The sequence below is a fragment of the Schistocerca americana genome, chromosome 3, assembly GCF_021461395.2.
Source record: "Schistocerca americana isolate TAMUIC-IGC-003095 chromosome 3, iqSchAmer2.1, whole genome shotgun sequence".
NCBI lineage: Eukaryota > Metazoa > Arthropoda > Insecta > Orthoptera > Acrididae > Schistocerca > Schistocerca americana.
In genome coordinates, this window is record NC_060121.1 from 18,320,289 (window position 1) to 18,346,884 (window position 26,596).

The following is a 26,596-nucleotide window of genomic DNA, read 5'->3' on the forward strand; positions in this document are numbered from 1 at the left end:
TTTACTGTATCCCTCTGACCTTCTTATTGACGATGAAACACAGAAATTGCATCGGAATAAAATACAAAAGGCACAATGCCGACTCAAGTACATGAACACTGACTCTTCTTACTGACTATGTTTTGAACCATTCCTGTGACACTAGTTATAGATTCCGATACTTCACTTCAGGTTTACTGTATCCCTTGGACCTTCTTATTGACGATGAAACAAAGAATTTGCATCGGAATGAAATACAAAAGGCACAATGCCGACTTAAGTACTGACTATGTTTTGACCCATTACTCTGACACTAGTTATAAATTCCTATGCTTCACTCCAGGTTTACTGTATCCCTTGGACCTTCTTATTGACGATGAAACGCTGAAATTGCATCGGAATTTAATACAAAAGGGACAATGCCGACTCTAGTACAAGAAGACTGACTCTTCTTACGGTCTATGTTTTGAACCATTCCTATGACACTAGATACTGATTCCGATGATTCACTTCAGGTTTACTATATCCCTCTGACCTTCTTATTGACGACGAAATACAGAAATTGCATCGGAATTAAATATAAAAGGAACAATGGCGGCTTAAGTACATAAAGACTGACTCATCTTACCGACTATCTTTTGAACCATTCCTGTGGCACTAGTTATAGATTCCGATACGTCACTTCAGGTTTACTGTATCCCTTGGACCCTCTTATTGTCGATGGAACACAGAAATTGCATCGAAATTAAATACAAAAGGCAGAATGCCGACTTAAGTACATGAGGACCGACTCTTCTTACTGACTATGTTTTGAACGATTCCTGTGACACTAGTTATTGAATCCAATGCTTCACTCCAGGTGTACTGTATCCCTTGGACCTTCTTATTGACGCTGAAACACAGAAACTGCACTGGAATTAAATACAAAAGGCACAATGCCGACATAAGTACATGAAGACCGACTCTTCTTACTGACTGTGTTTTGAACCATTCCTGTGACACTAGTTATAGATTCCGATGCTTCACTTCAGGTTTACTGTATCCCTTGTACCTTCTTATTGACGATGAAACACAGAAATTGCATCGGAATTTAATACAAAAGGCACAATGCCGACTCAAGTACAGGAAGACTGACTCTTCTTACTGTCTATGTTTTGAACCATTCCTATGGCACTAGTTTATGATTACGATGCTTCACTTCAGGATTACTGTATCCCTCTGACCTTCTTATTGACGATGACACACAGAAATTGCATCGGAATTAAATACAAATCACAATGCCGACTTAAGTACATGAAGACCGACTCTTCTTACTGACTATGTTTTGAACGATTCCTGTGACACTAGTTATTGATTCCGATGCTTCACTTCAGGTTTACTGTATCCCTTGGACCTTCTTATTGACGATGAAACACAGAAATTGCATCGGAATTAAATACAAAAGGCACAATGCCGACTCAAGTTCAAGAAGACTGACTCTTCTTACTGACTATGTTTTGAACCATTCCTATGACACTAGTTATAGATTGCGATGCTTCACTTCAGGTTTACTGTATCCCTTGGACCTTCTTATTGACGATGAAACACAGAAATTCATCGGAATTAAATACAAAAGGCAAAATGCCGACTTAAGGACAAGAAGACTGACTGTTCTTACTGACTATGTTTTGAACCATTCCTGTGACACTAGTTATAGATTCCGATGCTTCACTTCAGGTTTACTGTATCCCTCTGACTTTCTTATTGACGTTGAAACACAGAAATTGCACCGGAATTAAATACAAAAGGCACAATGCCGACATAAGTACATGAAGACCGACTCTTCTTACTGACTATGTTTTGAACCATTCCTGTGACACTAGTTATAGATTCCGATGCTTCACTTCAGGTTTACTGTATCCCTCGGACCTTCTTATTGACGATGAAACACAGAAATTGCATCGGAATTAAATACAAAAGGCACAATGCCGACTCAAGTACAAGAAGACTGACTCTTCTTACTGTCTATGTTTTGAACCATTCCTATGACACTAGTTATAGATTCCGATGCTTCACATCAGGTTTACTGTTTCCCTTGGACCTTCTTATTTACGATGCAACACAGAAGTAGCATCGGAATTAAATACAAAAGGCACAATGCCGACTCAAGTACAAGAAGACTTACTCTTCTTACTGTCTATGTTTTTAACCATTCCTATGACACTACTTATTGATTCCGATGCTTCACTTCAGTTTTACTGTATCCGTCTGACCTTCTTGTTGACGATGAAACACAGAAATTGCATTGGAATTAAATACAAAAGGCACAATGGCAACTTAAGTACATTAACACTGACTCCTCTTACTGACTATGTTTTGAACCATTCCTGTGACACTAGTTATAGATTCCGATACTTCACTTCAGGTTTACTGTATCCCTTGGACCTTCTTATTAACGATGAAACAAAGAAATTGCATCGGAATGAAATACAAAAGGCACAATGCCGACTTAAGTACTGACTATGTTTTGACCCATTCCTCTGACACTAGTTATAGATTCCGATGCTTCACTTCAGGTTTACTGTATCCCTCTGACTTTCTTATTGACGTTGAAACACAGAAATTGCACCGGAATTAAATACAAAAGGCACAATGCCGACATAAGTACATGAAGACCGACTCTTCTTACTGACTATGTTTTGAACCATTCCTGTGACACTAGTTATAGATTCCGATGCTTCACTTCAGGTTTACTGTATCCCTCTGACCTTCTTATTGACGATGAAACACAGAAGTTGCATCGGAATTAAATACAAAAGGCACAGTACCGACCCAAGTACAAGAAGACTTACTCTTCTTACTGTCTATGTTTTAAACCATTCCTATGACACTAGTTATTGATTCCGATGCTTCACTTCAGTTTTACTGTATCCCTCTGACCTTCTTGTTGACGATGAAACACAGAAATTGCATCGGAATTAAATACAAAAGGCACAATGGCGACTTAAGTACATGAAGACTGACTATTCTTACTGACTATGTTTTGACCCATTCCTGTGACACTAGTTATAAATTCCTATGCTTCACTCCAGGTTTACTGTATCCCTTGTACCTTCTTATTGACGATGAAACACAGAAATTGCATCGGAATTTAATACAAAAGGCACAATGCCGACTCAAGTACAAGAAGACTGACTCTTCTTACTGTCTATGTTTTGAACCATTCCTATGGCACTAGTTTATGATTACGATGCTTCACTTCAGGATTACTGTATCCCTCTGACCTTCTTATTGACGATGACACACAGAAATTGCATCGGAATTAAATACAAATCACAATGCCGACTTAAGTACATGAAGACCGACTCTTCTTACTGACTATGTGTTGAACGATTCCTGTGACACTAGTTATTGATTCCGATGCTTCACTTCAGGTTTACTGTATCCCTTGGACCTTCTTATTGACGATGAAACACAGAAATTGCATCGGAATTAAATACAAAAGGCACAATGCCGACTCAAGTTCAAGAAGACTGACTCTTCTTACTGACTATGTTTTGAACCATTCCTATGACACTAGTTATAGATTGCGATGCTTCACTTCAGGTTTACTGTATCCCTTGGACCTTCTTATTGACGATGAAACACAGAAATTCATCGGAATTAAATACAAAAGGCAAAATGCCGACTTAAGGACAAGAAGACTGACTGTTCTTACTGACTATGTTTTGAACCATTCCTGTGACACTAGTTATAGATTCCGATGCTTCACTTCAGGTTTACTGTATCCCTCTGACTTTCTTATTGACGTTGAAACACAGAAATTGCACCGGAATTAAATACAAAAGGCACAATGCCGACATAAGTACATGAAGACCGACTCTTCTTACTGACTATGTTTTGAACCATTCCTGTGACACTAGTTATAGATTCCGATGCTTCACTTCAGGTTTACTGTATCCCTCTGACCTTCTTATTGACGATGAAACACAGAAATTGCATCGGAATTAAATACAAAAGGCACAATGCCGACTCAAGTACAAGAAGACTGACTCTTCTTACTGTCTATGTTTTGAACCATTCCTATGACACTAGTTATAGATTCCGATGCTTCACATCAGGTTTACTGTTTCCCTTGGACCTTCTTATTTACGATGCAACACAGAAGTTGCATCGGAATTAAATACAAAAGGCACAATGCCGACTCAAGTACAAGAAGACTTACTCTTCTTACTGTCTATGTTTTTAACCATTCCTATGACACTACTTATTGATTCCGATGCTTCACTTCAGTTTTACTGTATCCGTCTGACCTTCTTGTTGACGATGAAACACAGAAATTGCATTGGAATTAAATACAAAAGGCACAATGGCAACTTAAGTACATTAACACTGACTCCTCTTACTGACTATGTTTTGAACCATTCCTGTGACACTAGTTATAGATTCCGATACTTCACTTCAGGTTTACTGTATCCCTTGGACCTTCTTATTAACGATGAAACAAAGAAATTGCATCGGAATGAAATACAAAAGGCACAATGCCGACTTAAGTACTGACTATGTTTTGACCCATTCCTCTGACACTAGTTATAGATTCCGATGCTTCACTTCAGGTTTATTGTATCCCTCTGACTTTCTTATTGACGTTGAAACACAGAAATTGCACCGGAATTAAATACAAAAGGCACAATGCCGACATAAGTACATGAAGACCGACTCTTCTTACTGACTATGTTTTGAACCATTCCTGTGACACTAGTTATAGATTCCGATGCTTCACTTCAGGTTTACTGTATCCCTCTCACCTTCTTATTAACGACGAAATACAGAAATTCCATCGGAATTAAATATAAAAGGCACAATGGCGGCTTAAGTACATGAAGACTGACTCATCTTACTGACTATCTTTTGAACCATTCCTGTGGCACTAGTTATAGATTCCGATGCTTCACTTCAGGTTTAGTGTTTCCCTTGGAACTTCTTATTGACGATGAAACACAGAAATTGCACCGGAATTATATAGAAAAGGCACAATGCTGACATAAGTACATGAAGACCGACTCTTCTTACTGACTATGTTTTGAACCAATCCTGTGACACTAGTTATAGATTCCGATGCTTCACTCCAGGTTAACTGTATCCCTTGGACCTTCTTATTGACGATGAAACACAGAAATTGCATCGGAATTAAATACAAAAGGCACAATGCCGACTTAAGTACAAGAAGACTGACTCTTCTTACTGACTATGATTTTAACCATTCCTGTGACACTAGTTATAGATTCCGATGCTTCACATCAGGTTTAGTGTTTCCGTTGGACCTTCTTATTGACGATGAAACACAGAAATTGCACCTGAATTATATACAAAAGGCACAATGCTGACTTAAGTACATGAAGACCGACTCTTCTTACTGACTATGTTTTGAACCATTCATGTGACATTAGTTATAGAGTCCGATGCTTCACTTCAGGTTTACTGTGTCCCTCTGACCTTCTTAATGACGATGAAACACAGAAATTGCACTGGAATTAAATACAAAAGGCACAATGCCAACTGAACTACAAGAATACTGTCTCTTCTTACTGACTATGTTTTGAACCATTCCTATGACACTAGTTATAGATTGCGATGCTTCACTTCAGGTTTACTGTATCCCTTGGATCTTCTTATTATCGATGAAACACAGAAATTGTATCGGAACTATATACAAAAGAAACAATGCCGACTTAAGTACAACAAGTCTGTATCTGCTTACTGTCTCTGTTTTGAACCATTCCTGTGACACTAGTTATAGATTCCGATGCTTCACTTCAGGTTTACTGTTTCCCTTGGACCTTCTTATTGACGATGAAACACAGAAATTGCATCGGAGTGAAATACAAAAGGCACAAGGAAGACTTAGGAACAAGAAGACCGACTCTTCTTACTGACTATGTTTTGTACCATTCATGTGACATTAGTTATAGAGTCCGATGTTTCACTCCAGGTTCACTGTGTCCCTCTGACCTTCTTAATGACGATGAAACACAGAAATTGCACTGGAATTAAATACAAAACGCACAATGCCGACTTAAGTACAAGGAGACTGACTCTTCTTACTGTCAATGTTTTGAACCATTCCATTGACACTAGTTATCGATTCCGATGCTTCACTTTAGGTTTACTGTATCCCTTGGAATTTCTTATTGACGATGAAACACAGAAATTGCATCGGAATCAAATACAAAAGGCACAATGCCGACTCAAGTACAAGAATACTGACTCTTGTTACTGTCTATGTTTTGAACCATTCCTATGACACTAGTTATAGATTCCTATGCTTCACTTCAGGTTTACTGTATCCCTTGGACCTTCTTATTAACGACGAAACACAGAAGTTGCATCGGAATTAAATACAAAAGGCACAATGCCGACTTCAGTACAGGAAGACTGACTCTTCTTTCTGACTATGTTTTGAACCATTCCTGTGACACTAGTTATAGATTTCGATGCCTCTCTTCAGGTTTACTGTATACCTTGGACCTTCTTATTGACGATGAAACACAGAAATTGCATCGGAATGAAATACAAAAGGCACAATGCCGACTTAAGTACAAGAAGACCGACTCTTCTTACTGACTATGTTTTGTACCATTCATGTGACATTAGTTATAGAGTCCGATGTTTCACTCCAGGTTCACTGTGTCCCTCTGACCTTCTTAATGACGATGAAACACAGAAATTGCACTGGAATTAAATACAAAACGCACAATGCCGACTTAAGTACAAGAAGACTGACTCTCCTTACTGTCTATGTTTTGAACCATTCCTGTGAAACTAGTTATAGATTCCGATGCTTCACTTCAAGTTTACTGTATCCCTTGGACCTTCTTATTGTCGATGAAACACAGAAATTGTATCGGAACTAAATACAAAAGAAACATTGCCGGCTTAAGTACAACAAGTCTGTATCTGCTTACTGTCTATGTTTCGAACCATTCCTGTGACACTAGTTATAGATTCCGATGCTTCACTCCAGGTTTACTGTATCCCTTGGACCTTCTTATTGACGATGAAACACAGAAATTGCATCGGAATTAAATACAAAAGGCACAATTTTAACCATTCCTGTGACACTAGTTATAGATTCCGATGCTTCACTTCAGGTTTACTATTTCCCTTAGACCTTCTTATTGACGATGAAACACAGAAATTGCACCGGAATTATATACAAAAGGCACAATGCTGACTTAAGTACATGAAGACCGACTCTTCTTACTGACTATGTTTTGAACCATTCCTGTGACACTAGTTATAGATTCCGATGCTTCACTTCAGGTTTATTATTTCCCTTAGACCTTCTTATTGACGATGAAACACAGAAATTGCACCGGAATTATATACAAAAGGCAGAATGCCGACTCAAGTACAAGAAGACTGACTCTTCTTCCTGTCAATGTTTTGAACCATTCCTGTGACACTAGTTATAGATTCCGATGCTTCACTTCAGGTTTACTGTATTCCTCTGTCCTTCTTATTGACGATGAAACACAGAAATTGCAAAGGAATGAAATACAAAAGGCACAATGCCGACTTAAGTACAAGAAGACTGACTCTCCTTACTGTCTATGTTTTGAACCATTCCTGTGACACTAGTTATAGATTCCGATGCTTCACTTCAAGTTTACTGTACCTTTAGACCTTCTTATTGTCGATGAAACACAGAAATTGTATCGGAACTAAATACAAAAGAAACAATGCCGGCTTAAGTACAACAAGTCTGTATCTGCTTACTGTCTATGTTTTGAACCATTCCTGTGACACTAGTTATAGATTCCGATGCTTCACTCCAGGTTTACTGTATCCCTTGGACCTTCTTATTGACGATGAAACACAGAAATTGCATCGGAATTAAATACAAAAGGCACAATGCCGACTTAAGGACAAGAAGACTGACTCTTCTTACTGACTATGTTTTTAACCATTCCTGTGACACTAGTTATAGATTCCGATGCTTCAATTCAGGTTTACTGTTTCCCTTGGACCTTCTTATTGACGATGAAACACAGAAATTGCACCGGAATTATATACAAAAGGCACAATGCTGACTTAAGTACATGAAGACCGACTCTTCTTACTGACTATGTTTTGAACCATTCCTGTGACACTAGTTATAGATTCCGATGCTTCACTTCAGGTTTAGTGTTTCCGTCGGACCTTCTTATTGACGATGAAACACAGAAATTGCACCTGAATTATATACAAAAGGCACAATGCTGACTTAAGTACATGAAGACCGACTCTTCTTACTGACTATGTTTTGAACCATTTATGTGACATTAGTTATAGAGTCCGATGCTTCACTTCAGGTTTACTGTATCCCTCTGACCTTCTTAATGACGATGAAACACAGAAATTGCACTGGAATAAAATACAAAACGCACAATGCCGACTTAAGTACAAGAAGACTGACTCTTCTTACTGTCTATGTTTTGAACCATTTCATTGACAATAGTTATCGATTCCGATGCTACACTTTAGGTTTACTGTATCCCATGGACCTTCTTATTGACGATGAAACACAGAAATTGCATCGGAATCAAATACTAAAGGCACAATGCCAACTCAACTACAAGAATACTGTCTCTTCTTACTGTCTATGTTTGAACCATTAGTATGACACTAGTTATAGATTCCGATGCTTCACTTCAGGTTTACTGTATCCCTTGGACCTTCTTATTGTCGATGAAACACAGAAATTGTATCGGAACTATATACAAAAGAAACAATGCCGACTTAAGTACAACAAGTCTGTATCTGCTTACTGTCTATGTTTTGAACCATTCCTGTGACACTAGTTATAGATTCCGATGCTTCACTCCAGGTTTACTGTATCCCTTGGACCTTCTTATTGACGATGAAACACAGAAATTGCATCGGAATTAAATACAAACGGCACAATGCCGACTTAAGGACAAGAAGACTGACTCTTCTTACTGACTATGTTTTTAACCATTCCTCTGACACTAGTTATAGATTCCGATGCTTCACTTCAGGTTTACTGTCTCCCTTGGACCGTCTTATTGACGATGAAACACAGAAATTGCACCGTAATTATATACAAAAGGCACAATATTGACTTAAGTACATGAAGACCGACTCTTCTTACTGACTATGTTTTGAACCATTATTGTGACACTAGTTATAGATTCTTCACTCCAGGTTAACTGTATCCCTTGTACCATCTTATTGACGATGAAACACAGAAATTGCATCGGAATTAAATACAAAAGGCACAAGGCCGACTTAAGAACAAGAAGACTGACTCTTCTTACTGACTATGTTTTGTACCATTCATGTGACATTAGTTATAGAGTCCGATATTTCGCTCCAGGTTCACTGTGTCCCTCTGACCTTCTTAATGACGATGAAACACAGAAATTGCACTGGTATTAAAAGCAAAACGCACAATGCCGACTTAAGTACAAGAAGACCGACTCTTCTTACTGTCAATGTTTTGAACCATTCCATTGACCCTAGTTATCGATTCCGATGCTTCACTTTAGGTTTACTGTATCCCTTGGAATTTCTTATTGACGATGAAACACAGAAATTGCGTCGGAATCAAATACAAAAGGCACAATACCGACTCAAGTACAAGAATACTGACTCTTCTTACTGTCTATGTTTTGAACCATTCCTATGACACTAGTTATAGATTCCTATGCTTCACTTCAGGTTTACTGTATCCCTTGGACCTTCTTATTAGCGATGAAACACAGAAGTTGCATCGGATTTAAATACAAAGGGCACAATGCCGACTTCAGTACAGGAAGACTGACTCTTCTTTCTGACTATGTTTTGAACCATTCCTGTGACACTAGTTATAGATTTCGATGCCTCACTTTAGGTTTACTGTATACCTTGGACCTTCTTATTGACGATGAAACACACATATTGCATCGGAATGAAGTACAAAAGGCACAATGCCGACCTAAGAACTGACTATGATTTGAACCATTCCTGTGACACTTGTTATAGATTCCGATGCTTGACTTCAGGTTTACTGTATCCCTTGGACCTTCTTATTGACGATGAAACACAGAAATTGCATCAGAATTTAATACAAAAGGCACCATGCCGGCTCAAGTACTAGAAGACTGACTCTTCATACTGTCTATGTCTTGAACCATTCCTATGACACTAGTTATTGATTCCGATGCTTCACTTCAGGTTTACTGTATCCCTCTGACCTTCTTATTGACGATGAAACACAGAAATTGCGTCGGAATTAAATACAAAAGGCACAATGCTGACTTAAGTACAAAAAGACTGAACCTGCTTATTATCTATGTTTTGAACTATTCCTGTGACACTAGTTATAGATTCCGATGCTTGACTTCAGGATTACTGTATCCCTAGGACCTTCTTATTGACGATGAAACACAGAAATTGCATCGGAATTTAATACAAAAGGCAGAATGCCGACTCAAGTACAAGAAGACTGACTCTTCTTCCTGTCAATGTTTTGAACCATTCCTGTGACACTAGTTATAGATTCCGATGCTTCACTTCAGGTTTACCGTATTAATCTGTCCTTCTTATTGACGATGAAACACAGAAATTGCACCGGAATGAAATACAAAAGGCACAATGCCGACTTAAGTACAAGAAGACTGACTCTCCTTACTGCCTATGTTTTGAACCATTCCTGTGACACTAGTTATAGATTCCGATGCTTCACTTCAAGTTTACTGTACCCTTGGACCTTCTTATTGTCGATGATACACAGAAATTGTATCGGAACTAAATACAAAAGAAACAATGCCGACTTAAGTACAACAAATCTGTATCTTCTTACTGCCTATGTTTTGAACGATCCCTGTGACACTAGTTATAGATTCCGATGCTTCACTCCAGGTTTACTGTATCAGTTGGACCTTCTTATTGACGATGAAACACAGAAATTGCATCGGAATTAAATACAAAAGGCACAATGCCGACTTAAGGACAAGAAGACTGACTCTTCTTACTGACTATGTTTTGAACCATTCCTGTGGCACTAGTTATAGATTCCGATGCTTCACTTCAGGTTTACTGTGTCCCTTGGACCTTCTTATTGACGATGAAACACAGAAATTGCACCGGAATTATATACAAAAGGCACAATGCTGACTTAAGTACATGAAGACCTACTCTTCTAACTGACTATGTTTTGAACCATTCCTGTGACACTAGTTATAGATTCCGATGCTTCACACCAGGTTAACTGTATCCCTTGGACCTTCTTATTGACGATGAAACACAGAAATTGCATCGGAATTAAATACAAAAGGCACAAGGCCGACTTAAGGACAAGAAGACTGACTCTTCTTACTGACAATGTTTTGAACCATTCATGTGACATTAGTTATAGAGTCCGATGCTTCACTTCAGGTTTACTGTATCCCTCTGACCTTCTTAATGACGATGAAACATAGAAATTGCACTGGAATAAAATACAAAACGCACAATGCCGACTTATGTACCAAAAGGCTGACTCTTCTTACTGTCTATGCTTTGAACCATTCCATTGACACTAGTTATCGATTCCGATGCTTCACTTTAAGTTTACTGTATCCCTTGGACCTTCTTATTGACGATGAAACATAGAAATTGCATCGGAATCAAATACAAAAGGCACAATGCCGACTCAACCACTAGAATACTGACTCTTCTTACTGTCTATGTTTTGAACCATTCCTATGACACTAGTTATAGATTCCGATGCTTCACTTCATTTTTACTGTATCCCTTGGACCTTCTTATTAACGATGAAAAACAGAAGTTGCATCGGGATTAAATACAAAAAGCACAATGCCGACTCAAGAACAAGAAGACTTACTCTTCTTAATGTCTATGTTTTTAACCATTCCTATGCCACTAGTTATAGATTCCGATGCTTCACTTCAGGTTTACTGTATCGCTCCGACCTTCTTATTGACGATGAAACACAGAAATTGCACCGGAATTAAATACAAAAGGCACAATGCCGACTTAAGTACAAGAAGACTGACTCTTCTTACTGTCTATGTTTTGAACCATTCCATTGACACCAGTTATAGATTCCGATGCTTCACTTCAGGTTTACTGTATCATTTGGACCTTTTTATTGACGAAGAAACACAGAAACTACATCGGAATTAAATACAAAAGGCACAATGCTGACTTAAGTTCAAAAAGACTAAATCTTCTTATTGTCTATGTTTTGAACCATTCCTGTGACACTAGTTATAGATTCCGATGCTTGACTTCAGGATTACTGTATCCATAGGACCTTCTTATTGACGATGAAACACAGAAATTGCATCGGAATTTAATACAAAAGGCACAATGCCGACTTAAGGACAAGAAGACTGACTCTTCTTACTATGATTTGAACCATTCCTGTGACACTAATTATAGATTCCGATGCTTCACTTCAAGTTTACTGTATTCCTCTGACCTTCTTATTGACGATGAAACACAGAAATTAGACCGGAATGAAATACAAAAGGCACAATGCCGGCTTAAGTACAAGAAGACTGACTCTCCTTACTGTCTATGTTTTGAACCATTCCTGTGACACTAGTTATAGATTCCGATGCTTCACTTCAGGTTTACTGTATCCCTTGGACCTTCTTATTGTCGATGAAACACAGAAATTGTATCGGAACTAAATACAAAAGGAACAATGCCGACTTAAGTACAACAAGTCTGTATCTGTTTACTGTCTATGTTTTGAACCATTCCTGTGACACTAGTTATAGATTCCGATGCTTGACTTCAGGAATACTGTATCCCTAGGACCTTCTTATTGACGATGAAACACAGAAATTGCATCGGAATTTAATACAAAAGGCAGAATGCCGACTCAAGTACAAGAAGACTGACTCTTCTTCCTGTCAATGTTTTGAACCATTCCTGTGACACTAGCTATAGATTCCGATACTTCACTTCAGGTTTACTGTATTCCTCCGTCCTTCTTATTGACGATGAAACACAGAAATTGCACCAGAATGAAATACAAAAGGCACAATGACGACTTAAGTACAAGAAGACTGACTCTCCTTACTGTCTATGTTTTGAACCATTCCTGTGACACTAGTTATAGATTCCGATGCTTCACTTCAAGTTTACTGTATCCCTTGGACCTTCTTATAGTCGATGAAACACAGAAATTGCATCGCAATGAAATACAAAAGGCACAATGCCGACTTAAGTACTGACTATGTTTTGAACCATTCCTGTGACACTAGTTATAGATTCCGATGCTTGACTTCAGGTTTACTGTATCCCTTGGACCTTCTTATTGACGATGAAACACAGAAAATGCATCGGAATTTAATACAAAAGGCACAATGCCGACTCAAGTACAAGAATACTGACTCTCCGTACTGTCTATGTTTTGAACCATTCCTGTGACACTAGTTATAGATTCCGATGCTTCACTTCAGGTTTACTGTATCCCTTGGACCTTCTTATTGTCGATGAAACACAGAAATTGTATCGGAACTAAATACAAAAGAAACAATGCCGACTTAAGTACAACAAGTCTGTATCTACTTACTGTCTATGTTTTGAACCATTCCTGTGACACTAGTTATAGATTCCGATGCTTGACTTCAGGATTACTGTATCCCTAGGACCTTCTTATTGACGATGAAACACAGAAATTTCATCGGAATTTAATACAAAAGGTAGAATGCCGACTCAGGTACAAGAAGACTGACTCTTCTTCCTGTCAATGATTTGAACCATTCCTGTGACACTAGTTATAGATTCCGATGCTTCAGTTCAGGTTTACTGTATTCCTCTGACCTTCTTATTGACGATGAAACACAGAGATTGCACCGGAATGAAATACAAAAGGCACAATGCCGACTTAAGTACAAGAAGACTGACTCTCCTTACTGTCTATGCTTTGAACCATTCCTGTGACACTAGTTATAGATTCCAATGCTTCACTTCAGGTTTACTATATCCCTTGGACCTTCTTATTGTCGATGAAACACAGAAATTGTATCGGAATTAAATACAAAAGGCACAATGCCGACTTAAGGACAAGAAGACTGACTCTTCTTACTGACTATGATTTGAACCATTCCTGTGACACTAGTTATAGATTCCGATGCTTTACTCCAGGTTAACTGTATCCCTTGGACCTTCTTATTGACGATGAAACACAGAAATTGCATCGGAAATAAATACAAAAGGCACAAGGCCGACTTATGAACAAGAAGACTGATTCTTCTTACTGACTATGTTTTGAACCATTCATGTGACATTAGTTATAGAGTCCGATGCTTCACTTCAGGTTTACTGTATCCCTCTGACCTTCTTAATGACGATGAAACACAGAAATTGCACTGGAATAAAATACAAAACGCACAATGCCGACTTAAGTACAAGAAGACTGACTCTTCTTACTGTCTATGCTTTGAACCCTTCCATTGACACTAGTTATCGATTCCGATGCTTCACTTTAGGTTTACTGTATCCCTTGGACCAACTTATTGACGATGAAACACAGAAATTGCATCGGAATCAAATACAAAAGGCACAATGCTGACTCAAGTACAAGAATACTGACTCTTCTTACTGTCTATGTTTTGAACCATTCCTATGACACAAGTTATAGATTTCGATGCTTCACTTCAGGTTTACTGTATACCTTGGACCATCTTATTGACGATGAAACACAGAAATTGCATCGGAATTAAATACAAAAGGCACAAAGCCGACCTAAGTACTGACTATGTTTTTAACCATTCCTGTGACACTAGTTATAGATTCCGTTGCTTGACTTCAGGTTTACTGTATCCCTTGGACCTTCTTATTGTCGATGAAACACAGAAAATGCATCGGAATTTAATACAAAAGGCACAATGCCGGCTCAAATACTAGAAGACTGACTCTTCTTACTGTCTATGTCTTGAACCATTCCTATGACACTAGTTATTGATTCCGATGCTTCACTTCAGGTTTACTGTATCCCTCTGACCTTCTTATTGACGATGAAACACAGAAATTGCGTCGGAATTAAATACAAATGGCACAATGGCGACTTAAGTAAATGAGACTGACTCATCTCACTGACTATGTTTGAACCATTCCAATGACACTAGTTATAGATTCCGATGCTTCAGTTCAGGTATACTGTATCCCTCTGACCTTCTTAATGACGATGAAACACAGAAATTGAACTGGAATAAAATACAAAACGCACAATGACGACTTAAGTACAAGAAGACTGACTCTTCTTACTGTCTATGCTTTGAACCATTCCATTGACACTAGTTATCGATTCCGATGCTTCACTTTGGGTTTACCGTATCCCTTGGACCTTCTTATTGACGATGAAACACAGAAATTGCATCGGAATCAAATACAAAAGGCACAATGCCGACTCAAGTACAAGAATACTGACTCTTCTTACTGTCTATGTTTTGAACCATCCTATGACACTAGTTATAGATTCCGATGCTTCACTTTAGGTTTACTGTGTCCCTTGGAATTTCTTATTAACGATGAAACACAGAAATTGCATCGGAATCAAATACAAAAGGCACAATGCCGACTTAAGTACAAGAATACTGACTTTTCTTACTGTCTATGTTTTGAACCATTCCTATGACACTAGTTATAGATTCCTATGCTTCACTTCAGGTTTACTGTATCCCTTGGACCTTCTTATTAACGATGAAACACAGAAGTTGCATCGGAATTAAAAACAAAGGCACAATGCCTACTTCAGTATAGGAAGACTGACTCTTCTTTCTGACTATGTTTTGAACCATTCCAGTGACACTAGTTATAGATTTCGATCCTTCACTTCAGGTTTACTGTATACCTTGGACCTTCTTATTGACGGTGAAACACAGAAATTGCATCGGAATAAAATACAAAAAGCACAATGCCGACTTAAGTAGTGACTATGTTTTGAACCATTCCTGTGACACTAGTTATAGATTCCGATGCTTGACTTCAGGTTTACTGTATCCCTTGGACCTTCTAATTGACGATGAAACACAGAAATTGCATCGGAATTTAATACAAAAGGCACAATGCTGGCTCAAGTACTAGAAGACAGACTCTTCTTACTGTCTATGTCTTGAACCATTCCTATGACACTAGTTATTGATTCCGATGCTTCACTTCAGGTTTACTGTATCCCTCTGACCTTCTTATTGACGATGAAACAAAGAAATTGCGTCGGAATTAAATACAAAAGGCACAATGGCGACTTAAGTACATGAGACTGACTCATCTCACTGACTATATTTTGAACCATTCCTGTGACACTAGTTACAGATTCCGATGCTTCAGTTCAGGTATACTGTATCCCTTGGCCCTTCTTATTGACGATGAAACACAGAAATTGCATCGGAATGAAATACAAAAGGCACAAGGCCGACTTAAGAACAAGAAGACTGACTCTTCTTACTGACTATGTTTTGTACCATTCATGTGACATTAGTTATAGAGTCCGATGCTTCACTCCAGGTTCACTGTGTCCCTCTGACCTTCTTAGTGACGATGAAACACAGAAATTGCACTGGAATTAAATACAAAACGCACAATGCCGACTTAAGTACAAGAAGACTGACTCTTCTTACTGTCTATGTTTTGAACCATTCCATTGACACTAGTCATCGATTCTGATGCTTCACTTTAGGTTTACTGTATGCCTTGGAATTTCTTATTGACGATGAAACACAGAAATTGCATCGGAATCAAATACAAAAGGCACAATGCCAACTCAAGTACAAGAATACTGACTCTTCTTACAGCAATGTTTTGAACCATTCCTATGACACTAGTTATAGATTCCGATGCTTCACTTCAGGTTTACTTTATCCCTTGGACCTTCTTATTAACGATGAAACACAGAAGTTGCATCGGAATTAAATACAACAGGCACAATGCCGACTTCAGTACAGGAAGACTGACTCTTCTTTCTGACTATGTTTTGAACCATTCCTGTGACACTAGTTATAGATTTCGATGCTTCAGTTCAGGTTTACTGTATACCTTGGACCTTCTTATTGATGATGAAACACAGAAATTGCATCGGAATGAAATACAAAAGGCACAATTCCGACCTAAGTACTGCCTATGTTTTGAACCATTCCTGTGACACTAGTTATAGATTCCGATGCTTGACTTCAGGATTACTGTATCCATAGGACCTTCTTATTGACGATGAAACACAGAAATTGCATCGGAATTTAATAGAAAAGGCAGAATGCCGACATAAGTACAAGAAGACTGACTCTTCTTCCTGTCTATGTTTTGAACCATTCCTGTGACATTAGTTATAGATTCCGATGCTTCACTTCAGGTTTACTGTATTCCTCTGACCTTCTTATTGACGATGAAACACAGAAATTAGATCGGAATGAAATACAAAAGGCACAATGCCGACTAAAGTACAAGAAGACTGACTCTCCTTACTGTCTATGTTTTGAACCATTCCTGTGACACTAGTTATAGATTCCGATTCTTCACTCCAGGTTAACTGTATCATTTGGACCTTTTTATTGACGATGAAACACAGAAACTACATCGGAATTAAATACAAAAGGCACAATGCTGACTTAAGTACAAAAAGACTGAATCTTCTTATTGTCTATGTTTTGAACCATTCCTGTGACACTAGTTATAAATTCCGATGCTTCACTTCAGGATTACTGTATCCCTAGGACCTTCTTATTGACGATGAAACACAGAAATTGCATCGGAATTTAATACAAAAGGCAGATGCCGACTCAAGTACAAGAAGACTGACTCTTCTTCCTAGCTATGTTTTGAACCATTCCTGTGACATTAGTTATAGATTCCGTTGCTTCACCTCAGGTTTACTGTATTCCACTGACCTTCTTATTGACGATGAAACACAGAAATTAGATCGGAATGAAATTCAAAAGGCACAATGCCGACTAAAGTACAAGAAGACTGACTCTCCTTACTGTCTATGCTTTGAACCATTCCTGTGACACTAGTTACAGATTGAGATGCTTCACTTCAGGTTTACTGTATCCCTTGGACCTTCTTATTAACGATGAAACACAGAAATTGCACCGGAATTATATACAAAAGGCACAATGCTGACTTAAGTACATGATGACCGACTCTTCTTACTGACTATGTTTTGAACCATTCCATTGACACTAGTTATAGATTCCGATGCTTCACTCCCGGTTTACTGTATCACTTGGACCTTCTTATTGACGATGAAACACCGAAATTGCATCGGAAGTAAATAGAAAGGCATGACGCTGACTTAAGTACAAGAAAACTGACTCTTCTTACTGACTATGTTTTGAACCATTCCTGTGACACTAGTTATAGATTCCGATTCTTCACTCCAGGTTAACTGTATCCCTTGTACCATCTTATTGACGATGAAACACAGAAATTGCATCGGAATTAAATACAAAAGGCACAAGGCCGACTTAGGAACAAGAAGATTGACTCTTCTTACTGACTATGTTTTGTACAATTCATGTGACATTAGTTATAGTGTCCGATGCTTCACTCCAGGTTCACTGTGTCCCTCTGACCTTCTTAATGACAATGAAGCACAGAAATTGCACTGGAATTAAATACAAAACGCACAATGCCGACTTAAGTACAAGAAGACTGACTCTTCTTACTGTCTATGTTTTGAACCATTCCATTGACACTAGTTATAGATTCCGATGCTTCTCTTCAGGTTTAGTGTATCCCTTGGACCTTCTTCTTAACGATGAAACACAGAAGTTGCATCGGAATTAAATACAAAAGGCACAATGCCGACTTCAGTACAGGAAGACTGACTCTTCTTTCTGACTATATTTTGGACCATTCCTGTGACACTAGTTATAGATTTCGATGCTTCACTTCAGGTTTACTGTATACCTTGGACCATCTTATTGACGATGAAACACAGAAATTGCATCGGAATTAAATACAAAAGGCACAAAGCCGACCTAAGTACTGACTATGTTTTTAACCATTCCTGTGACACTAGTTATAGATTCCGATGCTTGACTTCAGGTTTACTGTATCCCTTCGACCTTCTTATTGTCGATGAAACACAGAAAATGCATCGGAATTTAATACAAAAGGCACAATGCCGGCTCAAATACTAGAAGACTGACTCTTCTTACTGTCTATGTCTTGAACCATTCCTATGACACTAGTTATTGATTCCGATGCTTCACTTCAGGTTTACTGTATCCCTCTGACCTTCTTATTGACGATGAAACACAGAAATTGCGTCGGAATTAAATACAAATGGCACAATGGCGACTTAAGTACATGAGACTGACTCATCTCACTGACTATGTTTGAACCATTCCAATGACACTAGTTATAGATTCCGATGCTTCAGTTCAGGTATACTGTATCCCTCTGACCTTCTTAATGACGATGAAACACAGAAATTGCACTGGAATAAAATACAAAACGCACAATGACGACTTAAGTACAAGAAGACTGACTCTTCTTACTGTCTATGCTTTGAACCATTCCATTGACACTAGTTATCGATTCCGATGCTTCACTTTGGGTTTACCGTATCCCTTGGACCTTCTTATTGACGATGAAACACAGAAATTGCATCGGAATCAAATACAAAAGGCACAATGCCGACTCAAGTACAAGAATACTGACTCTTCTTACTGTCTATGTTTTGAACCATTCCTATGACACTAGTTATAGATTCCGATGCTTCACTTCAGGTTTGCTGTATCTCTTGGACCTTCTTATTAACGGTGAAACACGGAAGTTGCATCGGAATTAAATACAAAAGGCGCAATGCCGACTTAAGTACAAGAAGACTGACTCTTCTTACTGTCTATGTTTTGAACCATTCCATTTACACCAGTTATAGATTCCGATGCTTCACTTCAGGTTTACTGGATCATTTGGACCTTTTTATTGACGATGAAACACAGAAACTACATCGGAATTAAATACAAAAGGCACAATGCTGTCTTAAGTACAAAAAGACTGAATCTTCTTATTGTCTATGTTTTGAACCATTCCTGTGACACTAATTATAAATTCCGATGCTTCACCTCAGGTTTACTGTATTCCACTGACCTTCTTATTGACGATGAAACACAGAAATTAGACCGGAATGAAATACAAAAGGCACAATGCCGACTTAAGTACAAGAAGACTGACTCTCCTTACTGTCTATGTTTTGAACCACTCCTGTGACACTAGTTATAGATTCCGATGCTTCACTTCAGGTTTACTGTATCCCTTGGACCTTCTTATTGACGATGAAACACAGAAATTGCACCGGAATTATATACAAAAGGCACAATGCTGACTTAAGTACATGAAGACCGACTCTTCTTACGGACTATGTTTTGAACCATTCCTGTGACACTAGTTATAGATTCCGATTCTCCACTACAGGTTAACTGTATCCCTTGTCCCATCTTATTGACGATGAAACGCAGAAATTGCATCGGAATTAAATACAAAAGGCACTAGGCCGACATAAGAACAAGAAGACTGACTCTTCTTACTGACTATGTTTTGTACCATTCATGTGACATTAGTTATAGAGTCCGATGCTTCACTCCAGGTTCACTGTGTCCCTCTGACCTTCTTAATGACGATGAAACACAGAAATTGCACTGGAATTAAATACAAAACGCACAATGCCGACTTAAGTACAAGAAGACAGACTCTTCTTACTGTCTATGTTTTGAACCATTCCATTGACACTAGTTATCGATTCCGATGCTTCACTTTAGGTTTACTGTGTCCCTTGGAATTTCTTATTAACGATGAAACACAGAAATTGCATCGGAATCAAATACAAAAGGCACAATGCCGACTTAAGTACAAGAATACTGACCTTTCTTACTGTCTATGTTTTGAACCATTCCTATGACACTAGTTATAGATTCCTATGCTTCACTTCAGGTTTACTGTATCCCTTGGACCTTCTTATTAACGATGAAACACAGAAGTTGCATCGGAATTAAAAACAAAGGCACAATGCCTACTTCAGTACAGGAAGACTGACTCTTCTTTCTGACTATGTTTTGAACCATTCCAGTGACACTAGTTATAGATTTCGATCCTTCACTTCAGGTTTACTGTATACCTTGGACCTTCTTATTGACGATGAAACACAGAAATTGCATCGGAATAAAATACAAAAAGCACAATGCCGACTTAAGTACTGACTATGTTTTGAACCATTCCTGTGACACTAGTTATAGATTCCGATGCTTGACTTCAGGTTTACTGTATCCCTTGGACCTTCTTATTGACGATGAAACACAGAAATTGCATCGGAGTTTAATACAAAAGGCACAATGACGGCCCAAGTACTAGAAGACTGACTCTTCTTACTGTCTATGTCTTGAACCATTCCTATGACACTAGTTATTGATTCCGATGCTTCTCTTCAGGTTTACTGTATCCCTCTGACCTTCTTATTGACGATGAAACACAGAAATTGCGTCGGAATTAAATACAAAAGGCACAATGGCGACTTAAGTACATGAAGAGTGACTCATCTTACTGACTATATTTTGAACCATTCCTGTGACACTAGTTACAGATTCCGATGCTTCAGTTCAGGTATACTGTATCCCTTGGCCCTTCTTATTGACAATGAAACACAGAAATTGCATCGGAATGAAATACAAAAGGCACAAGGCCGACTTAAGAACAAGAAGACTGACTCTTCTTACTGACTATGTTTTGTACCATTCATGTGACATTAGTTATAGAGTCCGATGCTTCACTCCAGGTTCACTGTGTCCCTCTGACCTTCTTAGTGACGATGAAACACAGAAATTGCACTGGAATTAAATACAAAACGCACAATGCCGACTTAAGTACAAGAAGACTGACTCTTCTTACTGTCTATGTTTTGAACCATTCCATTGACACTAGTCATCGATTCTGATGCTTCACTTTAGGTTTACTGTATGCCTTGGAATTTCTTATTGACGATGAAACACAGAAATTGCATCGGAATCAAATACAAAAGGCACAATGCCAACTCAAGTACAAGAATACTGACTCTTCTTACAGCAATGTTTTGAACCATTCCTATGACACTAGTTATAGATTCCGATGCTTCACTTCAGGTTTACTTTATCCCTTGGACCTTCTTATTAACGATGAAACACAGAAGTTGCATCGGAATTAAATACAAAAGGCACAATGCCGACTTCAGTACAGGAAGACTGACTCTTCTTTCTGACTATGTTTTGAACCATTCCTGTGACACTAGTTATAGATTTCGATGCTTCAGTTCAGGTTTACTGTATACCTTGGACCTTCTTATTGATGATGAAACACAGAAATTGCATCGGAATGAAATACAAAAGGCACAATTCCGACCTAAGTACTGCCTATGTTTTGAACCATTCCTGTGACACTAGTTATAGATTCCGATGCTTGACTTCAGGATTACTGTATCCATAGGACCTTCTTATTGACGATGAAACACAGAAATTGCATCGGAATTTAATAGAAAAGGCAGAATGCCGACATAAGTACAAGAAGACTGACTCTTCTTCCTGTCTATGTTTTGAACCATTCCTGTGACATTAGTTATAGATTCCGATGCTTCACTTCAGGTTTACTGTATTCCTCTGACCTTCTTATTGACGATGAAACACAGAAATTAGACCGGAATGAAATACAAAAATCACAATGCCGGCTTAAGTACAAGAAGACTGACTCTCCTTACTGTCTATGTTTTGAACCATTCCTGTGACACTAGTTATAGATTCCGATGCTTCACTTCAGGTTTACTGTATCCCTTGGACCTTCTTATTGTCGATGAAACACAGAAATCGTATCGGAACTAAATACAAAAGAAACAATGCCGATTTAAGTACAACAAGTCTGTATCTACTTACTGTCTATGTTTTGAACCATTCCTGTGACACTAGTTATAGATTCCGATGCTTGACTTCAGGTTTACTGTATCCCTTGGACCTTCTTATTGACGATGAAACACAGAAATTGCATCGGAGTTTAATACAAAAGGCACAATGACGGCCCAAGTACTAGAAGACTGACTCTTCTTACTGTCTATGTCTTGAACCATTCCTATGACACTAGTTATTGATTCCGATGCTTCTCTTCAGGTTTACTGTATCCCTCTGACCTTCTTATTGACGATGAAACACAGAAATTGCGTCGGAATTAAATACAAAAGGCACAATGGCGACTTAAGTACATGAAGACTGACTCATCTTACTGACTATGTTTTGAACCATTCCTGTGACACTAGTTATAGATTCCGATGCTTCACTTCAGGTTTACTGTATCCCTTGGACCTTCTTATTGACGATGAAACACAGAAATTGCATCGCAAAGAAATACAAAAGGCACAATGCCGACTTAAGTACTGACTATGTTTTGAACCATTCCTGTGACACTAGTTATAGATTCCGATGCTTGACTTCAGGTTTACTGTATCCCTTGGACCTTCTTATTGACGATGAAACACAGAAAATGCATCGGAATTTAATACAAAAGGCACAATGCCGACTCAAGTACAAGAAGACTGACTCTTCTTACTGTCTATATTTTGAACCATTCCTATGACACTAGTTATTGATTCCGATGCTTCACTTCAGGTTTTACTGTATCCCTCCGACCTTCTTATTGACGATGAAACACAGAAATTGCATTGGAATTAAATACAAAAGGCACAATGGCGACTTAAGTACATGAAGACTGACTCATCTTACTGACAATGTTTTGAACCATTCCTATGACACTAGTTATAGATTCCGATGCTTCACATCAGGTTTACTGTATCATTTGGACCTTTTTATTGACGATGAAACACAGAAACTACATCGGAATTAATAACAAAAGGCACAATGCTGACTTAAGAACAAAAAGACTGAATCTTCTTATTGTCTATGTTTTAAACCATTCCTGTGACACTAGTTATAGATTCCGATGCTTGACTTCAGGATTACTGTATCCCTAGGACCTTCTTATTGACGATGAAACACAGAAATTGCATCGGAATTTAATACAAAAGGCAGATTGCCGACTCAAGTACAAGAAGACTGACTCTTCTTCCTGTCTATGATTTGAACCATTCCTGTGACACTAGTTATAGATTCCGATGCTTCAGTTCAGGTTTACTGTATTCCTCTGACCTTCTTATTGACGATGAAACACAGAGATTGCACCGGAATGAAATACAAAAGGCACAATGACGACTTAAGTACAAGAAGACTGACTCTCCTTACTGTCTATGCTTTGAACCATTCCTGTGACACTAGTTATAGATTCCGATGCTTCACTTCAGGTTTACTATATCCCTTGGATCTTCTTATTGTCGATGAAACACAGAAATTGTATCGGAATTAAATACAAAAGGCACAATGCCGACTTAAGGACAAGAAGACTGACTCTTCTTACTGACTATGTTTTAACCATTCCTGTGACACTAGTTATAGATTCCGATGCTTCACTTCAGGTTTACTGTTTCCCTTGGACCTTCTTATTGACGATGAAACACAGAAATTGCACCGGAATTATATACAAAAGGCATAATGCTGACTTATGTAAATGAAGACCGACTCTTCTTACTGACTATTATTTGAACCATTCCTGTGACACTAGTTATAGATTCCGATGCTTCACTCCAGGTTAACTGTATCCCTTGGACCTTCTTATTGACGATGAAACACAGAAATTGCATCGGAAATAAATACAAAAGGCACAAGGCCGACTTATGAACAAGAAGACTGACTCTTCTTACTGACTATGTTTTGAACCATTCATGTGACATTAGTTATAGAGTCCGATGCTTCACTTCAGGTTTACTGTATCCCTCTGACCTTCTTTATGACGATGAAACACAGAAATTGCACTGGAATAAAATACAAAACGCACAATGCCGACTTAAGTACAAGAAGACTGAATCTTCTTACTGTCTATGTTTTTAACCATTCATGTGACATTAGTTATAGAGTCCGATGCTTCACTCCAGGTTCACTGTGTCCCTCTGACCTTCTTAATGACGATGAAACACAGAAATTGCACTGGAATTAAATACAAAACGCACAATGCCGACTTAAGTACAAGAAGACTGACTCTTCTTACTGTCTATGTTTTGAACCATTCCATTGACACTAGTTATAGATTCCGATGCTTCACTTCAGGTTTACTGTATCTCTTGGACCTTCTTATTAACGATGAAACACAGAAGTTGCATCGGAATTAAATACAAAAGGCACAATACCGACTCAAGAAAAAGAAGACTGACTCTTCTTACTGTCTATGTTTTTAACCATTCCTATGACACAAGTTATAGATTCCGATGCTTCACTTCGGGCTTACTGTATTCCACTGACCTTATTGACGATGAAACACAGAAATTAGATCGGAATGAAATACAAAAGGCACAATGCCGACTAAAGTACAAGAAGACTGACTCTCCTTACTGTCTATGTTTTGAACCATTCCTGTGACACTAGTTATAGATTCCGATTCTTCACCCCAGGTTAACTGTATCATTTGGACCTTTTTATTGACGATGAAACACAGTAACTACATCGGAATTAAATACAAAAGGCACAATGCTGACTTAAGTACAAAAAGACTGAATCTTCTTATTGTCTATGTTTTGAACCATTCCTGTGACACTAGTTATAAATTCCGATGCTTGACTTCAGGATTACTGTATCCCTAGGACCTTCTTATTGACGATGAAACACAGAAATTGCATCGGAATTTAATACAAAAGGCAGATGCCGACTCAAGTACAAGAAGACTGACTCTTCTTCCTAGCTATGTTTTGAACCATTCCTGTGACATTAGTTATAGATTCCGATGCTTCACCTCAGGTTTACTGTATTCCACTGACCTTCTTATTGACGATGAAACACAGAAATTAGATCGGAATGAAATTCAAAAGGCACAATGCCGACTAAAGTACAAGAAGACTGACTCTCCTTACTGTCTATGTTTTCAACCATTCCTGTGACACTAGTTATAGATTCCGATGGTTCACTTCAGGTTTACTGTATCCCTTGGACCTTCTTATTGACGATGAAACACAGAAATTGCACCGGAATTATATACAAAAGGCACAATGCTGACTTAAGTACATGAAGACCGACTCTTCTTACTGACTATGTTTTGAACCATTACTGTGACACTAGTTATAGATTCCGATTCTTCACTCCAGGTTAACTATATCCCTTGTACCATCTTATTGACGATGAAACACAGAAATTGCATCGGAATTAAATACAAAAGGCACAAGGCCGACTTAAGAATAAGAAGACTGACTCTTCTTACTGACTATGATTTGTACCATTCATGTGACATTAGTTATGGAGTCCGATGCTTCACTCCAGGTTCACTGTGTCCCTCTGACCTTCTTAATGACGATGAAACACAGAAATTGCACCGGAATTAAATACAAAACGCACAATGCCGACTTAAGTACAAGAAGACTGACTCTTCTTACTGTCTATGTTTTGAACCATTCCATTGACACTAGTTATAGATTCCGATTCTTCTCTTCAGGTTTACTGTATCCCTTTTACCTTCTTATTAACGATGAAACACAGAAGTTGCATCGGAATTAAATACAAAAGGCACAATGCCGACTTCAGTACAGGAA